The sequence below is a fragment of the Thermobia domestica genome, chromosome 14 (genome assembly GCF_964235325.1).
Source record: "Thermobia domestica chromosome 14, izTheDome1.hap1.1, whole genome shotgun sequence".
Lineage (NCBI taxonomy): Eukaryota > Metazoa > Arthropoda > Insecta > Zygentoma > Lepismatidae > Thermobia > Thermobia domestica.
Window position 1 is genome coordinate 197,954,481 of NC_137467.1, and position 10,551 is coordinate 197,965,031.

The following is a 10,551-nucleotide window of genomic DNA, read 5'->3' on the forward strand; positions in this document are numbered from 1 at the left end:
AACTGTTTTAGTGGAAGCAACTGCAGTTGCTTCGTATGAAAACTCCAATTTAAAACAATGGTTCACAAGCAGTGCTACAACTCAGTTGCTGTGTATAAAAGAGGGCTTAGCTTTAGTAAACTATAGGCGCAACATGTGTAACATAATCACTTTGTCATAGGTAGATGTACGCGGCGACGGTTGTGAATTACATTGAGTTTACGCTAGTCAAATTCACATGTAACGAGAAAACAAAAGAATACTAAACAGTCAGTTTGCACATAAAGCGTGTTTCTATTGATAACATTTTAAAACAATTACTACGATTGAATTTAAAACAATGAGTTTAGTAACTTGTGAACTGTGATATCCACAATTAAGAAGTACAAAAATATTCTAGTGATTTAGGGAAGGAAAGTAGGTCTTTGGTGGAAACGTCCTCACAAGATAGTTATATATAGTTAAGCCTACTTTTAAATGTAAACTAAAATTAACTACAAGCCATCATCACTAGTAAAATCAGGAAACAGATACACCATCTCTCGAATATAGAAACTACACAAAATTCCGCATTCGAATTAGTATTATAAGGAATGTGTGTCACCTGTGATTCGGTGTAATATAAATATTGTTAGAGTTTTAAACTAGTAGCATCACTTGAGATTTTGCCAGAGCGGAGGGAAAAAATGAAATGAAATCTTTCAGTTTTACGTCCCACGATTATGCCGGTTAGGCTAAAGGAGACAGTGATGATGAGTAATGAATGAAAATGGTGGAATGAAGATAGTGGAGGAAACGGGAGAACCCAGAGAAAACCCACGACCACGGTGTTTGTCCACCACAAAGTTCACTTGGCGGGGGTTGGGATCGAACCCGGGACCCCAAGCACCAGAGGAGAACGCTCTGCCACTAAGCCACCGCGGCCCCTCCAGAGCGGAGGAGGTAAGACGTTCTACCGACGTAAGAATTTAACGTTTTTTTCTATTACTATATTAGTACTGTATACAATTCAGCAAAAAGTATGGATCCCTGAAACTCAGGGGACAGGCAATTAGTACTACTCGTAGAAAAAGACGTCACTGTTTTAAACTATGCTATGCATAGGCAGGGCCGTGCCGTGGAGGGAAGCGAGCGGGGCGACGGCCCTGGGCGCCGAAGTAAGAGAGGCGAAAAATTCGGGGGGGGGGAAGAAAAAAGATATGAAAAGTTGTTTGGAATATATGTATGGGGGCGCCGCCGTATACTCTCGCCCCGGGCGCTGATTTTCCACGGCACGGCCCTGTGCACAGGTATCAGAAATATTTTAGAGCGGCTGTATCCGTCTGTCGCCGGGTATCGGAGCAAAAATGGCAAAAGATAACGAGAAATGATTGCTTGAAATCGATTCAGTGTCCAAATGCCAGATTTCAGTTACTCCGTTAACTCAATATACAGAGCGCAAGTAATGGAAATTAACCACTATCGGTTTGAGTGTTGATCCCAGTAGAACAAAAACGCTCAGACACAGCGAGCAAAAGGTCTTTTGGAATCGATTATGTTTCAAGAATCGGTTGTGTTTCCAGAATATACTCGATATCTACCCTATTCTCTCTACTGAAACCATTTGTGGTAAAACATTAACTACAGGGTGTTTCAAAACAATACCGATAACGTTTGGGAGGTGATTCCTGACACTATGATAAGACGAAACGTATAGGCTAACCTGAGTGCACAAATACTTCCTTTCGGAGTTATAGTCTGCCGAAAACATGAAAAAAATAACTTTAAGGGTTCATAGCTCCAAAACTATAGGACTTACCGGAGTCGATTGCAGACCACTTAGGAACTAGTATGCTCCCTATCCAAATATCCATTTTTCAGAAGCCTGTGGTATTTCCGAAACAATTTTTGTAGAGATAGTTAGTACTTCAAATTATATGCCCGTAGCCAAACTCCCTCCGTAAAGATTGTTGTGTGAGTACCACAGGATTTTAAAACATGTATTTTTGGATAGCACATATATTAGTTCCTCAGTAAAGTCTTGGCCCGACTATAGTTGGTTTCATAATATAGGAGCTATGGATTTTAAAGTTTATTTTTTGATGTTTTCGACAGCCTATAACTCCGACCTCCCAAATGTTGCCGGTGTTGTTTTGAAACACCCTGTATATACTACATTTGGTTTCAATATTGGTATTAACAGGGCAAACAGGTAAGAGAAAGCGAGAAGTGGTTCCGTGGAATCTATTGTTCAAACACGAACTATTAGATGTACTAAACAATTTCCGATTTTGACGTTTCTGTACACCAAAAATTTACTTGGCTGGAGATCTAAAAGGGACCTCACGCATCAGAGGGAAGCTCTCTACCACTGAGCCACCGTTTTTTCACTTTTTTCTGAGCCAAAGTATATTTGCAACTTCTACAATAGTCTTCAAATTACCGGTTCTAAATAAGTTCATCCAAAGAATAAGGTAAAAGAATAGTAGAATTTCGTAATTTCGTCCCTGTTTCTTGGTGACCATGGATAGTGTCTTCCTCTTAGGATTCTTTCTGCACACTTCGACTATAAACTTGATTCGATTGAAAGGGAGTTATCGTGGCACCGTATTTTCTACTTTTTTGGGGTTTAAAATGTAGATTTCGATGAACTGTGTTCAATGCCACCACTTTTGATTTCTGGAACTGACCGCTTCATGGCCAAATTAGAGATTAAAAATAAACTTTCTGGCAATGTGGATCAGTGACCGACTGGGACGAAATAAGTGACATTCGATACTTATTTACACGTACACGAATAATTGATATCCCATTTTCCCTAAAATTCTATTTTAACCCAGAAAATTAAGGAAAACTCGTATTTTGAGGAATGCGGACCAATAACCGACTAGGACGAAGTGGGTGTCATTCGGTTGGTATTCACACGTACATGAATAGTTCATACGCCATTTACTTGAAAATTCAATTTTGATCCGGAAAATTAACAAAAATTCAAGTTCCAAAATTCCAGATTTTTATTAATTTTCGGGGTGAAAATATAATTTTAGGGAAAATGGGATATCAATTATTCAATTGAATTGAGTGACAGCCATTTCGTCCCAGTCGGTCACAGGTCTGAATTACCCAAATGGTCTCACTTTTTACTTTTGAAGGGGACGCGATGGCTCAGTGGTAGAGCGTTCACCTCTGGTGCTTGGGGTCTCGGGTTCGATCCCAGCCCCCGCCAAGTGAACTCTGTGGTAGACAAACACCATGTGCGTGGGTTTTCTCTGGGTTCTCCAGTTTCCTCCTACTTTCTTCATTCCACCATTTCATTCATTACACATCATCACCGGCTGCTTTAACCTAACCGGCATAACCGTGGGAAGTAAAACTCAAAGATTTCATTTTTGTTTTTACTTTTGACCCCTAATTTGAACTTGAAGCCGTCGGTTAAAGAAATCAAAAGTGGTGCTATTGGACACAGCTAATCAAAATGTACGTTTCAAACCCAAAAATGTTTGAAAAGTACGGGGCCACGGTAACTTTCCTTTAACCCTTGATTCGTTCGGTTTATTTTGTGTAATATAACTAGATGCAATACTGTATTTCCTCATGAAAAAAAGTTCATACTTAAATCCGTGAAGACGTCCCATTTTACGGATAATTCGTTCTCTCAGGGAAAGATGGTTTGATTTCTTTCATATCTTCAGTTTCATCATATCCATCTGCTGTTCGCAGTGATAAGATATCAAGAGCTCGATGCCAAATATCACAAATTTAGGTTTCTTTCTCTCTGTTAAATACTGCTGAATAAGGTGGTACTAACACACCATTCACTTGATTCACGAACTGGACAATTATCAAAATCCTCAAAGGAATTTTTAGGTTATCTCAAACAGCACCATCTGTCTAACTTCCTTTTATATTCTCTGGTAGTTGTCGTTTAATATCGTAGATTTAATCACAGAGCCACACACAAAAAACAGAAGTTCTGTGCACCGAGCCCCAGGGTATGAATTCGAGTCCAAATTTCACAGAATCAAACTTTCAAAACCCCAGGAAGATCAACCGTGTAAATTTTCGGGGTATGTTTAGTACAAGGGGTCCAGAAGCACGTAAAAAACACAAAATTTACAGGAGAAATGAGTGATGCAAGTACTTAGATGTAACATAACGTAACCAAATCTAACCTAACCTAACACAGACTAACGTAAGGTAACCTGAACTAGCTTAAACTAACGCAAAATTAGTAGAAATAAGCGAAATTCTATCATTTCTTTAGAAAATTATGCGGGGCTCCTACACTAATATAACATAAATAAACTAACCTAACGTAACCTAAACTAGCCTAACCTAACTTAAACTAACCAGCCCTAACTTAAACTAACCGAATGTGAACAGAAATTACTAAAATTGTAACATTTTTTAGAGAAAAGAACTGGACCCCTTCTGCTAAACATAGGCCAAATTTTGTTATGTTGTTGTTTGTTATGGCGGAAAACTTGAGCGATTTTGGACATGTAACACAGCCATACAAAAAAAAAAAAAAAAAAAATCAGCGGACCCCACGGTATGGTTTTGATATACTTTTTATTGTTTGTTTACACAGAATCCAAATTGAAAAATTTCAGGACAATTGACCGGGTCAATTCCCTTTTTATGGGCGAAAAACTTTAGCAATTTTGGATAGGAAAGATACACGTAATACAGGGATGCAAATAACCAGTTGCCCACTTGCCCGTGGGGAGCGATTCATCGGTGCGGGTGAGTTTTCAATATCACTATTATTTATTTCAAAGGTAAGTAAATGGTTTCTATTGTGGGACGTGGGCTAGTACGTAGCTTTTTCTTGGGCTAGTGAAATTTTGTTGCTTATTTGCATTCCTGGCGTAATACAACTATGCAATAAATAAATAAATAAATAAATAAAGTTCTGTTCAGCTGTCCCCGGAGTCGAAATTTCGAAACCCTAGGATGTATTTTGCTTTAAGGGCAACAAAACATATGTTCTTCCTATCCAGAATTGCTCAAGGTTTTCGCACATAACAAAACATTGACACGGCCAATCGTTTTGGAGTTTCGAAATTTGGATTATGTTAACAAAATACATCGAAACCATATCATGCAGTCCGCTATCAAATTTTTTATTTTATTTTATTTTATTTTATTTTATTTTATTTTATTTTATTTTATTTTATTTTATTTTTTATTTATCTATTTGTTTTTGCATAGCTGAATTACGCATATCTATCCTATCCAAAATTTCTCAAGTTTGTACTTTGTCAACAAATGTATGTATTGTGAAGTAACTGTGTATTGGAAATGAAGTGACTTGTATTAGAAGTAACTGTGATTTAATTCACTAATTTGTATTATTTTATTAAATTGCATTATCAACGAAAGAATCATGAACTTTTGAAAATTCCTCGGAAGGAAACTTTGATCAAGATTGTACAATACGAAGCAAAAAACCTGCAACATGAAAGTTTAAGTTCATTGTGAAACTACGCCTAACAACATAGGCAACCAACCTAACGTCTTTGTGGCATTGATCACGCCAGAATGACCTTCGACTTCGTCCCCCTGCACACTTCGTTTGGAGCAAGAAATGCATAGACCACGTGACTACAAACCGCAAATTTCTCACAAGATGGGGTAATAGATTGAGGTTCTTCTCATTTCTCTTCTCATTTTACATCCTCAGTTTTAAAGAGAGAGAAAGAGAAAGAGGTCAACGTGATAAAAACTAAATAAAGAGGAATATGCGAAATATAAAGGAAAAGAAAACGTGCGCATATATTGACAAATGACACATGCACTTCAAAGGAGACCACCACAAATTTTGTTATGAACCATATATAATAACTGTGAGAATCAGCGAACCACAAATACATAATTACACACAGTAAGTGTAATATAACACATATTTATTTAAACAAATAAAAATGCTCGCAGAAAGCTAACAATTTATTTAAAATCTCAACCATAACTGAAAGAAGAGATTACTTCTCTATTGTTTTTCTTCGTAGCATCCATCTACATGGAGAAATGAGAAAGAGAGAATATCTTAAGAGATGCGTACGTATACAACATCGGAAACTGCTAAATGGAAAAAATTACAGTCTTTGGCTGGGATTCGAACGCAGACCCATAGCATTAGAAATCCCACACTCTTCCGATGTAGCTAGTCTGACACTAAATCCCTCTTTCTCCATCATTACCTATGAAAGATGGAATGGAGTCTGCAGAAAACTACATCTAACATGTCCATGACAGACCGTCTATAACCTATGTCTAATTGGTACTTAAAAAAGCTAGCTATACACGTGCATAGAAAAGTAAAAGCAAATGAGTAGTTATTTGAGATCACTTTGTCTGTCTCACTCTATCTCTGACTATAGAAATCGAGGAAGAAGAAAAAAGTATAGAAGTGAGAACACAGGAAGAACAAGCAAAAATAAAAGTTGCAGGAAACTGAATATCAAGGAGAGAGAGAAAGAGAGAGAGAGAGAGAGAAAATAGAGGGAACGGAGCAAATGATTTAATATAATCCGAAAAGAAGGTTCATAACTGTGCTATACATTTAATGTATTGAATATTCTTTTTCTTCTAAATTGCTTGCTAATTGCCAAATATTAATTTGTAAAAACGTAGCAAATGCTCGCGTTGTCTTGTTTTCTTACTGTTTCAGTAATAGTGAAAAATGTGGTTTATGCAAAATAATAAATTACTACTTTTCCCACAACAACCATGTAGTTGTTGTTGATGGTTTTGAGTTTAACGTCCGTTCAGCAGCGAGGCTATATGAGACGTGGACCTACTTATTAACGTGGAACCCGAACCATATGAGCTGCTGCCGGGAATCGAAGCTACCATGTAGTGTTGGTAAGAAATTTCGAAGCAAAAGAAAAAACTGATCAGCAAAATACATAAAACGATAGTCGTGCAAACTATTACTTAAAGAGAATTTGTTGTAAAATCAATACATCCATGTGGCGGTATATAGTCGTAAAGTGATTAGAAAACTTAATATTAAACTGTCGATCACATCGTTTTACTTATTTGAATTCAATGTCGTATAGGTTCGGTTTTAGCTCTAGATTTCAGCGTTCTAACTTCGATTCTTAACTTGTTGGAAATATGCACTAATCAAAATTATAAAAGTATACGAAATTTAACTAGCTAAAAGAAGAGAATAACATAAAAATCCGGATCAGAGTACAGTATTACAATAAACATGTGTATTTTGTTTAGGGTTTGCCAGTCATAGCTTATAGGAATTATAGAAAAAAACGTTCGTTGTGAAAGCACAAGAAAGAAAAAAAAAACAGAGAATAGCCACAAACCTCAGCAGGGTTTGAACACGGGAAGGCGGAGGTAGTAGACTACTCTACTAAACCGCTCGGCTATATCTTAATTCTCTAGTATACTGTGATAAATATTGTCTAGAGTATTTGCACTTTACTTGTTTCTGTTTTGTTGTTTGTCATATAATGTATACGAGTGGCGAATAATAGAATAGAACTGTTTTAGACGAGTATGAACAAATTTCCCGGATAAGTCGTAATCTTATATGTATCTAAATTGCACAAATAAATCAGATTAAGTCTGTAAAGTGCTTTGGGGGTTTGATGGAAGTAAACTGTTGCATAGTTACGAGTTTGTGTTTATGCTCACCACTCGATGGAAGTTATGTTCTTGAAAGATAGTAACTGCTACTATATTCTAATGTATTGGATTTTAAAAAATTGGAAAATATTTTGTTACTAACAGTGAGTGAGTATTTTTGCGTGCTACAACAGTTGATTACAGGCACATCTACTTCTTCTGCGCATGCCTTTCATAATACGACGTCATGTATAGCAATATTGTGCATTATCCTATATTCAAAGACGTTGTAGCACGTTTACTTTGGTGTGTAAGAATGGCGCAATATGATCATTCTGTACGTGAGAGTGTTATCGCTCTTATTGAACATGCGGGATTGAGTGTTCCTGAAGCAGGCGCTCGATTAGGCGTGCATCGTGCAACAGCATTCAGGTGGTGGAAAAAATATGAGGAAACTGGAAATCTAACTCGAAAATCTGGAAGTGGTCGGCCACGAGTGTCCTTACCGACACAAGACCAACGATTAGTTGATCAATGCTGTCGACAGCCTTTCATGTATGCCCGACAACTGCAGCAGTCTACCGCCTTTCCAGGTGATGTAACTACAGTCCGACGGCGACTTCGGGCCGCAGGCTTAAGGTCCTTCCGGGCTGCTGTTAAGGAGAGATTGACAGAAGATCACAAAGTTGATAGACTGGCGTTTGCAGAGCTAAATATTGCTCGTCACTGGGACACTGTTGTCTTTACAGATGAGAAAATATTTTCCACTGGAAACTTTGGGCCCACACGTGTGTATCGCCCGTCTGGAAGACGATTTGATCCACAATATATGGCCCGTTCAGCGCGAATGGGTCATGTGACGATTCACTGTTGGGGGTGGATATGCAAGGCTGCAGGTGGAGGTGGTATCCATCGAATTACAGGCCGACTTAATGGTCAAAAATATGTTGATCTTCTCGACTTTATGCTCCCTGAAATAAAAGCACATGTTGGTGACGACATACTCCAGCTACAACAGGACCATAGTTCCGTGCATGGTTCAGCTGTGGTTCAATCATGGATTCAGAGGCAACGTGATCTCGAGCTAGTCGAATGGGTGACCTCGAGGTGCTGATTTGAATCCCATTGAAAACATGTGGGTTGCTGTTGTAAGAATACTTCGTGAACGTTGGTAAGACAATCCACCGCGAACAGCTGAAATTTTATGGGAGCAAGTTGAAGAAGCTTGGGGACTTTGTTGCACTCCACGTTTCATCGCTCGCCTTGTTAATTCAATGGGTCGGCGATTAGAAGCCGTAAGGGAAGTCAATGGCGAATATACCCGATATTAAATATAATACCTTCTATACCCTTCCCAGCCCTTTTCAGGGCTACTTAATTGCAACCAAATATATGAATATGTACGCGTACTTTCCTGGGTATCGCTGCAATACTTTCACTATTAGAATCTGTTGGTAACGTTAGGGATGATCGGGACGTATCCTTCGTGGAGTAGTGCTTAGAAGACTAATTTTCCATTCAGCAGACTCGTGTTCGAAACTCAGTCCCATACCCTATTTTTTTCAGTATGTATTTTTGTTATACGGATTAATACACTCCACAACACACAATGACAATTACGATAATATGTTTAGGGTTTGAGAATTGAGTTTTGTCCATATCTTGTATCAAAATCTTGCATCAAAAAAATACGACAGTGTATTCTGAGAGGTTGGACTTGCAGGAACCAAAATCCATGTAACTGAAAGGTTACTCGTAAGATTATCTTTATTTTTGAATACAATATTGTTAATGCAGTTGAGTTTGAAGTATATTCTTGCTGACGTCTTAATAATAACACAGCTGGGTATATACAAAAAGACAAAGAAAGTTCGGAACACACATTCTAGCGACGAGTACTGGTTCTGTTGTATGTCTCGTTTCTACATAGCCTTGGTAATGAAAAGGGACTTAAAACTTCAAACAAACGCTAGTTAAGTCAAACTTGAGTATATTTTATTCGTGATACCTTCACTCGTTTGTCATAGTGAAACAAGAGTGAGTGCCATGCATAGTCAAGTGTTTTACAGTGCTAATCAGTGGAATGTTTACTGTTAAAATCATGGGTTCAAATCATAATCCAGTGGTGTTTTTCTTTATCGGTCCTTTATTTTTTATGTAAAATACAAGACAAATGAAGTGAAACCTTTAAGTTATACGTCCCATAATTATGCCGATTAGGCTAAAGGAGACGATGATGATGAGAAATGATTTAAATGTTGGAATGAAGAAAGTGGGACGAAATGGGAGAACCCCCCAGAAAAGACTACGATCTTATATATAGACTAAAATCATATTGATGAAAGTCAGTAAATAGTTGCATAATAATTATACGCCAAGTACTCTAGGAGTGGAAAGCATTGTTTAAATGATTTTGACAATGCATAAAATTGCGATTCGAATAAAGGCATTTGTCCAGAAACGAAATATGTTCTCTACTAGTATGATTTCTTCCATATGTTTCGGGAATGGTCTCATTCAATGGTGTCATCGTATCTAAAAGCTTCAAAAGATTGTTAGCCCAAACAAAAAGAAAGTTCTCTTTGTGAAAGATTTATTACACTCGAACACGCACCATATATATAAGTGTGAATACTTGTTGTTCATTATTACATGTTAACTCTTGAAGAACTATTGCATTCCCGAAATAGTAATATAAATTAAATAAACGAAATAAAGGTTCATACTCACATATATAAACGCCAACAATATCATAAAGAAGAATTTTCATAGATCATTGTCATCCGATTTACCTTATTACAATTATCAAACTATTGACATAACTCCATACTTGAATCCTAAACATATTATCGTAATTGTCATTGTGTGTTGTAGAGTGTATTAATCCGTATAACAAAAATACATACTGAATAAAAATAGGATATGGGACTGCGTTTCGAACACGAGTCTGCTGAATGGAAAATTAGTCTTCTAAGCACTACTCCACGAAGGATACGTCCCGAT